Here is a 14,667-nt window from a genome sequence, read left to right as displayed (position 1 = left end):
GGAATATAGGGGGTGTTTTCATTGCTTTGAAATAATGTATCTGTAACTGTACATATGTGAATATGTTCAAGTTGCTGGTGCACAACAAGTTTGGGCATTTTTTTTAAGACTCATGGCATTGAGTAGTCACCTCAATGCATTATAAATTAGACATTATTTTGCCAGTATAACCAGCAGATGGCTCTATCTAAACTGGTACTATGGGAGTAAAAAAGGTTTTAACCAGGATACAAAAGCCATTATAAGAGAGGTGATGATGATTCCTGGCAAAACAGAAAGGATTGCCAACCATCTTTTCCCAAACTGACATATACTGCATCCCCACAATATGATGCCAGGTACATAGCCAATTATTAAAAGTGATTATCTTGTCTTTGAATCTTGGCACCATTTAGGATGATGGCAAAATGCAAAGTAAGACTAGCATCTTTCCTGACTAGGATGCATAATACGTAAGACCAATCTGTGCATATCCTTTTGAGTAAAGCACCTAATGCCATTGACCTGAACATGGACAGCTACCAGGCCATAATCATATTTTCCATGTCTAAAAGCATGTGTTACAGCATGGGTCCTTGATCCTGGAAGACAGAGAACTGTTAACCTATTTTTATTAATTTCTGTGAATGTGTTGACCATATTCCTGACAAAAGAGTCATCTATTACTAAAACATTATCACTCAGTGCTCTTGACTACTGCATTACAGACTGCATTCTGGCACACAATCCAGAGATGACAACAGGAGACTATAGAGAAGGGGGAGAGCACAAATCCTTTTTCCAGCTATATTCATACTAATTCAATGTACCACAAGGATTTAATCTGTTTTTAGGACTAGGTCTTCAGTGTGTGAGCTAATCATGAGAGTAGAAGCTGCCACATGATAGCACCTGAGCTTATATTCCAGTGAGAGATTAGAATGCCGGTTTTTGATTGGCTAGCTTCTACAGAGGGTGTTGTATTTTAACTGGCCAGCTTCTGGGGGCACAGAGCCTTACAGACTTTTAAGTACTCAGAGATTTGCAGTGTTAATATTGCTTGATAACCAGTACAAAAGTGTAGTCATCAACATTAGACAACTTCTGAAACATTATTGAAGATAGCATACATTTCAGCCATGTCTGTCACACTTTAGTTGCACTGTTGTGATGCATTTTTTATTACCTAGTTATGTGCAGTGGAAACTGTTGCCCCTTTTAACTTATTAACTTTTTGACTACACTTCATCTGGTTGGAACTTTAAAATTATCATTATTTTTCTGCTGATTGCAACAATAGTAAATTTTAAGCAGTATTGCAATATTGCACCTTATTTCTGTTACACTGTCCATTACTGGTAATATCTAAAGTAATACTACCCTGTTTCTAGCACTATTTCAGGTCATTTTACACTGTTGCCAATTACTGACATTATGTGGAAAGAAACCACATTAACTTACTATCTAGGTTATTAATTAGACTTCTTGATCATTGTATTATTGCACTGCTGCTTTGTACTGATTCCTGTACTATTGCAGCTTTTAAAGCTGCTATTCTGCAGTATGGCACTTGAAAATATTACATTTCACTATCTGATATATATTTGCTGCATGTACCAGTTGCTATATGATACTACACTGTAACTATTTATTTTAAAGTTACTGCACTTGCAAGTGTTTGCTTAGACTATCTGTAGCTATTTCTCTTTAATTAGTGTACATAGATTTATTGAGTTAGACTGTCTCGTTGCTGTTACTAGTTATATAAAGGTCAGATTAACCTATTATTTTAGCTATTGATGGCAAATGATCTCAAATGACAAATGTTCTTATAGGTTACTTCTGGGATAACTGCTGTTGTGGGCTATTTTAAGCCTAGCACATTACTCCATGTGAGAATCAAACCCTGCACCTTGTGTCTGTAAGGTAAAAACCTTAACCGTTTTTAAAATCATAATTTTAAATATTATGCTATTAGTCTGCAAACTATTAGCAACCAGAGATTAGAATCAAACCTCGCACCTTGTATTTGTAAGGTAAAGACCTTTGCCATTAGTCCACACCCTCCCCCTCATTTGTATCTTTGCATTTGTTGCAGTGCTGCTTTGCATTGATTGTTCCACTGTTTGAAACTAGTGTTGTGAAATTCTGCACCTCATTCTGTTGGATAAGATGATTTGATTTTAAACATTTCCACTTGGAAATTTACGACTTGTTAATGATTACTTTACTGCTTGTATATGTTGCTGTCACTTTTACATTTTTTGTACCTGTACTCTTCATGGTCTAGCCACATCCCATATTATCACCATTTTCTAATCCCATCCTTTAAACCCTTTTGTCTTATACTAAGAGTAAATTATTAATGTATTCTGTTTTTCTTTACCCCTTCACCTGCACTGACAATTATGGAATCTCAGTCAGCTCTTGCTCCTACCCAGGCTAATGGCTCTAACTACCGCATACTTACCAAAACTCTTTGTCACTATTTCACAATCATTCAATTTATGATAGTCAAAGTATTTATTGAACTTGGAGTTTATATTCATACCTCAAAGCTTATTTAGTGAACACACAAATACACACAATAAGAGAACATCTAAGCCAATCACCTAAGGACTGAGAAACCCAAGCCATTAATACCACACATGCCCATAGCTCATCCTCAGACACCATGACAGTCTCGGAATAGCATAGATTCAATTTCTTTCTCAACATCTATATGGAATATGTAAGCCACCACATAAATAAATTGTGTGGTATCATAACAAACATCTAGAAAATCATGCTAATATCAGTCAGCCTCAGGCAATTTTGCATAATTCATGTGTGTTTTGTGAAAGTGTGATCCTCACATATGAAGTAGTACATATCAGTAGAAGGGCAATCAACAAGTCTTTTACAAAGGGGTTCAATGGAAAATCCTAAAACTTCAGGGTACTAACACTATGCAAATATGTCACTCTTCTTTTTCTCTGAGTTGTCAAAAATGGATAATTAGTAAGATATAAAATATCGCATGATAACTATAAGATTTGATCAAAGGAGGGTAGAAAAGAGACAGAATGTATAGGCAATATACAAAGAGCAATGGAAGGTCATTTTAATGGCTCCTGAGTATGCACCAAAGTCCAGAAGGTTTAAAAGTTTTGCTTGAAAGTGTTTGCAGAGATATTTTTATACCCTAAGCAGACTTCAGAGAATTTTTCCTTAGGTAGATAGCAAATGCTGGAGGTGTAATGGGAAAAAGAAAGGTAATTAGTAACATGTATTTATTTTGGGAATGTAACCAGTTGCAGAGTGTAATACTTGCACCAGAATACTTGTCAGAAATTTTGAGGGAGCAAATGCTTATAATTAAGGAAATCGTTCTTTTGAGGGTTGGGTATGAGATCTGAATTATAAAGATGTAGTCAGGCCGTACTATGTTTAATGCTATTGACTGAAAAATGCTAGAAAATGGAAATCAAAATCTAAACTAATCTAATCTAAGGGGGCAGTGAAAGCCAACACATTCTGGCTAGGCTTATAGATGCCCTCGAGCAGATAGCCTAGTACCTACCTATGAACCAACTACAACTGAAGTACTGAATATTGTAAAGGAGATACATAAACTGGATGTGGGATGTTGAGACAAGGGAAAGAGCATATTAACTAGAAAAAAATAATTTGTGGGAACAATGCATGCAGAATAGTGTTAAAATGCATACTTCATGTAAATAACAAAGGAAACATTTTTTATGGTTTGTTTTCTTTTCTATTACTATTTATTTATCAATGTCATTTTTTTAAAAAAGTCATGTTTAATAGAAATATTAAAAAAAAATGAAAGATACATGTGCAAAAATAAGTTTTGATTTAAGATCTAGTTCCACAAAACTATTTATTGGTTGATAGGTGTATACTAGGCTAACGACTACTTGGGTGTTTATAAGCCTAACCAAGCATCCCAGAAGAAACAGCAAATTTATATGCTGGACTGTAAAAGTCTAGCCAAGCTTCCTAAATGTATCCTGCAAGTTTATGTGGCTTAGAAGTTACTTTAAGGAGTATAAGTAAGTTAGGACAAGATTTACATACTGCCACTGTCTATTAGAGGAATAGTTGCAAGACCAGGGGTATACTTCTGATTTCCCATCCACTGGTTCTGATATCTCTTGAATAGGGTTAGGGACATACCTCTCAACCTGGAAAGATCAAAAATCTGGACAAGGCCTGTGAAAAATAGGTACAAATCTGTACACTGATTAGCATAACATTTGCATACATAATTACGTAACCCTGCCCACTCCAACGGAATTGTGGGATACCAGCTTTCAAACGCAAACTGAAGAACAGACAACCAAAATATGGCACCAGAGTCCCCCTACAGCCATTCCAATGTCCCATGACCTAGTTTCGGCCCATTTACCATAACCACTAATGAGGATACTGCTTTATTTCTACCATGATTATTTGGATTTTATATTTACATTTTATAGCACAATGCAAAAACACAAATAGACATCTGATAAACAAAGCAATACTGTCTCACAATGAAAATAGACTTAGCATTAAAACTACTCTGCCCTTGAAACTCACATTCATTGAATCAGCATTGAAACACATACCACACCCAAAGAAAATGCAACTGGCCAGTGATGGATAAAGATTACCATAGGCCCCTTGCACACAAAAAGAAACATACATATGTTCTTTGATACACCTTCCTGACTTTATTAAATTATATTCCTTGTATAATACAGCACACTTGTTAGACTTAGAGCACATTTTAAATTTATTGTTTGAACATTTTTCCAGTATGCAATGAAACAAAATGCTTGAACCAATGATGACAAAACAGCCTAATTCATAACATTTCCATCATAAAAGTCTATTTACACACACACTTTCCTCATCTTTCTCAGCAGCTAAGCTCAGAGTTCCTGTTCTCATCTCTCTCAGCATTGGGGGTATTTATCTATCCAAACTTTTTAACAGCAAATAAATACATTAAAATATTAATCAACTATATTTATCAAAATAATATCAAACAAATTATAAAAGAAATCCAACTAAAGGTGGCAAAATCTTTTATGTCCTACTGAGAAATCCAGGATCTTTCTGTTCTCCAACTACAGTTATAATCTAAGTAGCAAAGGCCACAGTAGTATTATCAAATCGAAGCATATATAATTCATTTTTCTTAGACTTTACTAAAGGAAGCTATGATGCAACAAATGATACACTTGTGAAAAACGTTTGGGATACCACCCTCAATTACCCAAATAAATCTGTTCAGGATTTAAATAAAGTTGTTTAGCATTCATCACAATGGATCAATTTTAGGCACAGCCGACATTGACTGTAAGTGACAGAAAGAAAGTAATTTGTATTACAATCTGGTTACAATTAACTGTTTACATAATATAGTTAAGTCATAAAAAAACACTTAAAAAGTCCACGACAGTGTCTCTATAGCTTCCGCACCTCAGCTTTTCACAAATTTGCAGTTGTAAGTAAACTGATTGCTGTGAACTTTTTCTTATTTTTTTTCATGCAACATCACTTTAGCGGTTTTACGTAAGTTGTACATTATAGTAATGATTAGCTTGCTGATGTAACCCCAGCCTACTGTGGGACTATGCTGCAAAGTGTAGTGAGAAAAAGTAGGAATTGATCAAGGAATCACACTAGCATACAGAAGTGATTGCATTTGCAGGTTACTGACAACAGAGAACTAGCTTATCAAAGAAAGGGAAAATATACAATAAAATGAATGTAAGAAAGGCAAAGGTACAAAAGGACCAAGTTAGAAACTTTCTAATTAACCAGCCTTGCCGGTCAGTGTTTTATTTATTTGTTTATTGACATTTGTTAAACGGGTTTGTCCAACTGGGCTTGAGGCCCATTTTCAGTGGAAACCCGAGGAGAAAAGCTCCAGTAATACATTTTAAAACAAGTACAATTTTAAACAATATTGATATAATAGCAGTTATAGCAAAACGATTCACATATGTTGGGTTACATGCGTAAAGTTAAAGTTGCATTAAAAAGAAGCTAAGTAACAATTTTACATTGATATAGTTCAATAAGTCAACAATAAACATTTTTTGTTTGTATAAAATTGTGCAAATGAATAGTAGACACATTGGAGAGAGAGGTGTAATGAGGTACTAAGTATGGTCCTTTTGAGGGTATATAAAGGGAAGGAAGACTAGGTAGGGTCATGGCAAGGGCAGGTTCTGGAATTGAGAAAATAAGCTTTTAGCTCATTTTTAAAGTGTGAGGTGTGGGAGATTGAGCGTAAGTCAAGGGGAACTTTGTTCCAAGCATGATCAAGGGAGTGTTTGTAGAGTAGTTTGCCTACTGACCTTTTTGGGTGGTAGATATCAAGTAATTGTTAGTTAGAAGTACGGAGGGTCCAGGATGGGATGTAGATGGAGATTAAGGAAGATAGAGATGGACATAAGGAGGGTTTATAAAGAATAGAGTATAGCATATGAAATTGATAAGATAGTAGAAACTGGGGACGTTCAAGCCATTGAAGAGAATTTAAAGAAATGCAGTGGTGTGAGTTTTATGGGGGTTAGTAATGAATTTGGCTATTTTATGGTAAGTCTGTTGCAGTTTGTTTAGAGTGGAGGCCTGGATATTGGTAAGAACTGGGGCGGCGTATAAGAGGGAGGGGAGGAGGAGTGCCTGGCCCAGGGTAAGTCTAGATTCAGGGGTTAGGAATTTTTTGTTCTAATATAGCAGACCTAGTTTCTGGATTTTTTTTTATACATTGGAGAATGTGTAGGTTGAACTTGAGTTCATCATCGATAATAACCCCTAGCAGTTTTCTGTGGGTGTCAGGTTGGATGTTTGTATTGTTAGAAGATGTAATAAAAAAGGAGGTTTTGTGATGAGAAAGAGAACGGGGAAGGAACAGTAGGAATTTGGTCTTTTTGGGATTTAGGATCAATAGGTTGTGAGAGAGCCATTGTTCAGTGGATAGTAGGGCCTGTTGGGTCAGGGAGTGTAGTTCAGGAATGTTATTTGAGATGGATATAAGTGTGGAGTCGGCATACTGAATAAGGGAGGATTCTTTGCATGAGGTGTAAAGATCATTGGTGAAGAAGTTAAACAAAAGGGGTCCCAAGATGGAGCCTTGGGGAACACCAGTGGAGATGGGAAGGAAAGGTGAGGAGGATGAGAGCCATTTGACAGATTATTCCCTGCCAGATAGGTAACTATTAAACCAGGCAAGTGTGGAGGGGGATAGGTGGAGATTTGAGAGTTTGGATAGTAGTAGAGGAGGATGAGAGACAGTATTGAAGGCTTTGGAGAGATCTAGGAAGAGACAGGAAATGAGTTTATTGTTGTCCAGGGCCTCTACAATGATATGAGTGAAGGAGAGGAGGGCAGTGGTGGTGCTGTGGTGAGGACGAAATCCATGTTGGGTAGGGGTAAGTAAGTGGTGTGTGAGGAGATGATTGAGAAGCTGTGAGTGAATACATTTTTCTAATATCTTGGAGAGGGAGGACAGAATGGCAATGGGTCGGTAGTTTGAGGGGTCAGTGGAGTTTCCACCTTTATGAAGAGGGATAGTGAAGAAAGATTTCCAAAGGGTGGGGACAGTTGATTCCAGAATAGATCGATTAATTAGTATAGATACAGGATAGGCAATTGAATCAGCAGCAAGTTTGAGGAATGTAGGAGATAGAGTGTCAGTGGAAGGAGAGCAAGGTTTTAGCTTGAGTAGTAGAGATTTGATGTAAGTAATGAGAACTGGCTCAAAAGAAAACAAAGTTGTGTTAGTGGGACTTGGAGAGGTGGGTGTTGAAGTAGAGTTTGGCTTAGCGGTTACCAGATTTTGGATGGAAGAGATAAAGTGTTTATTCAGGAGGGTAGCTGTTTCCTGAGAGGAAGAGTTAGGGAATGGGGAGGGATTAGAGGGCTTTCCAGGATAGAGGATGTTGTTGAGAGTTGACCAAAATTTTCGAGGATTGGATTTGTTGTTAAGCTGAGCAGAGCTATAGTATAACTTTTTGTCATTAGTTGTATGTTTTTTTTTTTTGCAAGATTCCTCAGTTGCCTGTATTTTTGAAGAAAAGGTGGTTGTTTGGTTTTAGTCCAGGTTTTCCAAGGATGATCTCTTTGTTTCATAAGGGACCTAGTCTCTTTGGAGAGCCAGGGAGCATGGTTTGATTTTACTCTGATCTTCCTAGAGGGAGCTAAGGAGTTTAGAGTATTCATGAAGATGCTATTGAAAGTGCTTACAGCATCATTTAGGGGGAGGTGTTTTAGGATGGATCAATCTATGTTGTGGAGAATGGAGTTAAATTGGGATGAATTGAAAGTCGATAGTTTTCGACAGTCTTTGCTAAGGTGGAGTTTACGAATATGGGAGTAGTGTCTTAAGATGGTGGTAGGGAGATGATCACTGAGGGAGTCAGGTAAGGTGGTGGGATTGTGGTATTGGTGGGGGGAATTGGTAAGGATCCAGTCTATGATGGAGCTGAAAGTGGAATTTTTATGGAAGTGAGTGGGAGATGTTATAAGTTGGTGGAAGCCGTGTAGGTGGATACTGAGTTGGGGGGAGTCAGTTGTGAGTTTGGATCAATCAATGTTGACATCACCAAGGATAAGTGTCTCATATGGTATGTTATGGGAGAACCTGGATAGGATGTTTTCAAGAATGGGCAGATTGCTACCAGGAGGAAGGCAGATAGAGGCAATTGCAAGTTTTTTTGTGGGGATTCAGATGGCAGTTAAGGATGATGATTTCAGCTGGGAGAAAGTCAGGAATTGGAGAAGAGTATGGTGAGAGGTTAAGAATGTTTGAGTAGAGGATGGCCATGCCAGCACATTTTTTACAGGTCTATTAGATCAGAAGATATTATAACCTGGTAGGTGTATTTCACTATTTGATATTTGTGGCTTGAGCCAGATTTCAGATAGGGAGATGATGTGAGGGGTATTGAGAGCTATCCATGAGTGCAACTCAGTGACTTTATTTGCTAGACTCTGAATACTCAATGAGTAAATAGTTAAGTATTTGGATGGAGATGATTTTTGTGACTGAGGTTGATGACTGTTAGAGGAGTAAGATGGGGGCAGTGGAGAGGTAGTTTTGGGGAGAGAAGAGGGGCCAGGGTTGGGATGGATATCTCCAGAACAAAGTAGGTTTGTAGTGAGGAGAGAGTGTGTAGTAGATGCTAGATGGAGTTTGTATAGTTTTGATTTAGCTTTGTGGGAAGGTATAAAAACCTGTATTATGGATAGTTTATATAGACTTGAGGTAGAGATAGTAAAGAGATTAGAGGCGATAGTAAAAGATGAAGTAGTTGGATATATGTTGTATGAGTCAGAATGTGGTGAGCATAGGGGTGGGTCAGAGAGATTGGAGTGGTAAGAGGGGGGGGTAGAGAGAATAAGGAGTAGTGTTGAAGATATTAGAAAATAATACATGTTGGAATAAAATATGGTCAGACAGAGTAGGTAGAGAGACAGTGGTATAGAGGAAGTGGTGTTGACAAGATTGACAGATTAGTAAGGTGGTTGTGGCAATAGGCAGGAAGTGGAATTGTAGTGGCTAGTGGGACAGGAAGGGGAAGGATAGTTAGGTATAAAGGTAATTGTAATGGGGTGAGTGGGAATGGGGGTAGGGTAGGGGAGCGAATGGAGCGGGGCTAGCACCCTGGTCAAGATGAAGTCATAGAAACAATCAGAAAAAGATAGTGAAAAACTAGCTTGAGAGACAAGGATATAAAGTTTCTAAAGGTATAGTCACCAGAAATAAAATAAAAAGAAATAAAATATGAGCAGAAGTAAGCGTACAAAAGGACAGTGGCCTCAAGCTACACAAGTAGATTTACTTGAAGCAAACCCAGTGCTGTATGGTTAAAATAAGCTACAATAGAGAGGGGCTTTGGAGGAGGGGAGAGAGAGAGAGGTATTACTAGCAGCTAAAAGCAGGGTAAAACATAAAAAAAACATTAATATGTAAAAGTCTGAAGACAGTAAAATAGGGCAGGTGCACTAGGAAAGGCAATTATGAGTGAGGCCAGAAATTAATTCATGGAAGGGTAAAGTGCAGAACAGGAGAATATACATAGAAACAGTATGAGGATAGTGGGTAACCAAAGAGAAAGATTAGGAGCTGCTGGCGTCTGCTTTTCCTGGTGACTGGCAAAAAAAAAACACTGTAAATTCTTGTTGTGCTTATAAAGTCTAGCATTAATTAAAAGATTAGCTTATGTAGTAGTTATTTACTGGGACACATACTTCAATGGTATTATTTTAAGCTCAAAATGGTGGCTTCTGGACAGATAGTTAGAGTTGCAGGGTATCTGTTAAGGTCCTCAAACCTGTGTTTCCTGTACTGTGGCCAGGAGAAAACTGCATGGAAAAATTCACTAGTGCTATAAAAACAGAGAGGAGGGAGATTAGTTATGAGCAAGTAGTTCAGGAAAAGAGCAAGGGACAAAAATACCATGGGTAGAGAGAAAAAAAATTAATACAGGTAGGCACAGACAGTATACCTAGCATTAATTTCCATTGTATGAGTGTCTTACACACATAGCTAGCTAAGAACACATCAGTGTTTACACCTATGCATAAAGTAATGCAGAACAACAGTAGTTAACAACAGCACAGTGTAGACATACACAAGGCAATAATTCACAAAGCAGGAAAACAGAAATCCAGGATACTGAGGACAACAACAATTGGTACACCTTCGGGCAATAGTTCTTCCTTTTGCTTTAGTGCTACACCAAGAAATTACAGTGAAAATACTACAGATACAGCTAAATGTGAAGTTAAGGTGCTGTTGCTCCTTGCAACAAGAAACTTAGTTGGTAAATATTCACATTTACAGTTTTCTTTCATTAAAAACAAGAAATAAGATGAGTACAATTCAAACGCTAAGCTACCTGTGATCATAAGGTGCTGGAGCTCCTTGCAACAGGGAAAATAGACTTAAAATATTCACAAAACTAGAGTCACGAGAAAAAGTACACCAGAAACTGCATATGCAAGCAATATTAAGTCAATATAATCACAAAATACTATATGACGTAAAGTAGATAAAGCAACAGAATAATCACCAAATATTGTAAGATTTAAAGCAGTTAAGGCAACAGAAAAGACATCACAAAACAGTTAATACCAAAGAATCAACATTTTACCTTACACAGAGCAGCAAATGCTCAGCAGCATGAAGGGGAAAGAAGGTTTCAAAATGGCTCCTGCTGTTGTGAGGCAATTATGAAGACTAGGAAGAGGAAGTGAGGTGAGGGGGAGGGATAATGACTAATATTGGGCTGGGCTAGCACCCTGGTCAAGATGAAATCATAGAAACAATCAGAAAAAGACAGTGAAAAACAAGCTTGAGAGACAAGGATATAAAGTTTCTAAAAGTATAGTCACCAGAAATAAAATAAAATAAATAAAATATGAGCAGAAGTAAGCTTACAAAAGGACACTGGCCTCAAGCTACACAAGTAGATTTACTTGAATCAAGCCCAGATCTGTATGGTTAAAATAAGCTACAAAAGAGAGGGGCTTTGGAGGGGGAGAGAGAGGTATTACTAGTAGCTAAAAGCAAAACATAAAAAAAACAATATGTAAGAGTCTGAAGACAGTAAAATAGGGCAGGTGCACTAGGAAAGGCAATTATGAGTGAGGCTAGAAATGAATTCAGGAAAGGGTAAAGTGCAGTACAGGAGAATATACACAGAAGCAGTATGAGGATAGTGGGTAACCAAAGAGAAAGGATAGGAGCTGCTGGCGTTTGCTTTTCGTGATGACTAGCAAAAAAAAAAACACTGTAAATTCTTGTTGTGCTTATAAAGTCTAGCATTAATTAAAAGATTAGCTTATGTAGTAGTTATTTACTGGGACACATACTTCAATGGTATTATTTTAAGCTTAAAATGATGGCTTCCAGACAGATAGAGTTGCAGGGTATCTGTTAAGGTCCTCAAACCTGTGTTGCCTGTACTGTGGCCAGGAGAAAAGCGCAAGAAAAAAATCCACTAGGGTTCAGTGGTATTATTTTAAGCTTAAAATGGTGGCTTCTGGACAGATAGTTAGAGTTGCAGGGTATCTGTTAATGTCCTCAAACCTGTGTTGCCTGTACTGTGGCCAGGAGAAAACCGCAGGGAAAAATCCACTAGGGCTTACACAGAGCAGCCGATGCTCAGCAGCATGAAGGGGAAAGAAGGTTTCAAAATCAGATTTTAGTTTTAGATTACTGCCATGCAAAAATGATCTACAAAGAATAAGAATAATATCAATAAGTAAAAAAATATACTGAAAAACATAGCAAGGGTCTAATAAAAATGTCCTCTTTGCATTTTCTAGCTGAAGTCAGAAAGACTAGTTACTTTTCCCTCTTTCAAGTAAAAACAGTGAAATTAAATGCAGTAAACACTTAAATTAGAAGCAAAATGTTGACACAGAGTATAGGCACATGAATCTTCTAAATAACAAAAGCTATGAAATCTAGGACTGGCTCATAGTACATGAGCTGAGCACCCAAACACACTGCAGGTAACCTATGCTCAGGAAAGATCCCACAACAGAGGCAGATCTGATAAGGAATGGGGGCAGCTAAGTTCAAAGTTCCTTGTCTCGTCTCTCTCAGCAGCTAAGTCAGAAGTTCCTTGTCTCATCTCTCAGCAGCTAAGTTTCTTGTCTCACACACTTTCCTCATCTCTCTCTCAGCAGCTATGTTCAAAGTTCCTTGTCTCACACAAACACACACACACACACACACACACACACACACACACACACACACACACACACACACACACACACACACACACACACACACACACAAACACACACACACTTTCCTCATCTCTCTCAGCAGCTAAGTTCATTTGCTACACACAAGTTCCATTTGCTTGTCTTACCCAGCTCTATTCTCTTGCTTGCGGAAGCTCATTCCCAGCTCATCTTACTTGCAGCAGCAAAGTTCCACCATTCCCCAGCTTGTTTCTCTTGTTCCATTCTCACTTGCAGCAGCTAGGTGCCAGAAATGCATGCATGCACGTTATTGTTTGAGCTAGCTGAGCTCAATCTCGACAGGTTGGCAGGCTGTTTCACAGAGCTGATGTCATTGTGCACGTGATGACGTCAGCTCAAAAAGCCAGGGGGGCAGATTTCAAATAACCAGCCTGGGAATTCGGAAATGAAGGGGTGCCACTCAGGAATCATGGCACCCCGTGTTTTGGACCCCAAAACTCGGTAAAAAACGAGTAATTCAGGACGGTTGGGAGGTCTTCTCAGGGAAGAGCTCTGCTTCATGTGAATGGATCTGCTATTCCAGAGAAAGGGAATTCTCTGAAACACATACCCATCTCTCCAACATGCCCTATTTATATCACAAGTAGTTTCTATCCCAAGATTGAGTAATTTTGATGTTATTAGTTTTGTAGGTATTGAAAAGTTCCATTAGAGTGGGATCCAAAGATGTCTTGTATGACAGGCACTGATTGTCTTACAACTGTCTGTAGGAAACAGAGTATAGAGACAAGGCCTTCAGACAATCTGCATAGGACATGCTGTTTATGCCCTTGTGATGAGCATCTGTGGATATTCCAGTTGCTGCATGTTCCTTGTCAGGTACATACTGAAGGGGGCATTCTACTCAATGACTGGCCTGATGAGGATTGAATACAATGGAATGATGGCTTCCTTGGACCTAGATGCAGTACCCTTGCTTACAAGTTGAGCAGAACAGAATGATTTTCTTACTACTATAGACACATGTTGGTCAAAAAACAGGTCAATATCTATATACATACCCAAATCTCTGATCACTGGTTCTGCGCTAAGGTGTGTGTTATCAATGTGGTAATTTCCTAGGATAGTTAACTTCCTAAAAGGTAAAGCATTTCTTGGCAATGAGTTTTAAGCCATGGCTTTGGTATCAGTCATTCGTTTGTGTTAGTCCTTCCTGTAAGATGTTAGTTTCTTGTGGGGATTCTATGACTATTCCTAGTTTGCAATCATCTGCAAACATAGTCAGCCAGAGGCCCATGACAGTGGCCTTGACTTCTGAGCTGTAGATACCAAAATGAAGATGACCCAACACAGAGCCCTGAGGGACTCTGTTAGTGATTGGCTGCTTTGTTGAGGTGGTCACTCCTATCCTAACTTCCTGGGTCCTATCTGAGAGCCAGCTGGCTATCCAGTGTGTAACATCGGGGTTTATGCCTATATCTATGAGTTTGTTTTCAATGCCTCAAGTGGGGTATTGTACCAAATGCCTCAGCATTTTATGGCATTTGCAGGTGGAGGGGCAGCTGGGGAAGGGTGGGGGTTAAAACTGGAGCTAAATTTCTTGGCCAGCAGATTTGCTATATTTCCAGCACCATATAAGTAACTCCATTTACAATCAGTTCAGATCACTGTTGTCTGCGTACTGCCTTTGTGGTTGTGTACATAGCTAAAAAATTACTTTTCCTCAAATTTGGCTTTTGTAGACTTAGTTCTCCTTGTTAGTTGTTTCTTTAGATTGATGAGCAATGGCTGAAAAAAACTTGTCAATGATTGAGCAATGACTGAAAAACTTTTCATCAACTTATTATTAGAAAGGACAATCGGAGTTTGAGTATGCAAGGGTGATGATATGTATGGCACATGAAGTTGTCTTAATTATAGGTCAGAGCAGTCTTTTTTTTTTCATCAACCTTGTCTTTTTTCTGC

The sequence above is a fragment of the Protopterus annectens genome, chromosome 6.part0 (assembly GCF_019279795.1).
Source record: "Protopterus annectens isolate FY-2018-M chromosome 6.part0, PAN1.0, whole genome shotgun sequence".
Lineage (NCBI taxonomy): Eukaryota > Metazoa > Chordata > Ceratodontiformes > Protopteridae > Protopterus > Protopterus annectens.
The sequence above is the reverse complement of the archived record's forward strand: the minus strand, read 5'-3'. Positions refer to the sequence as shown.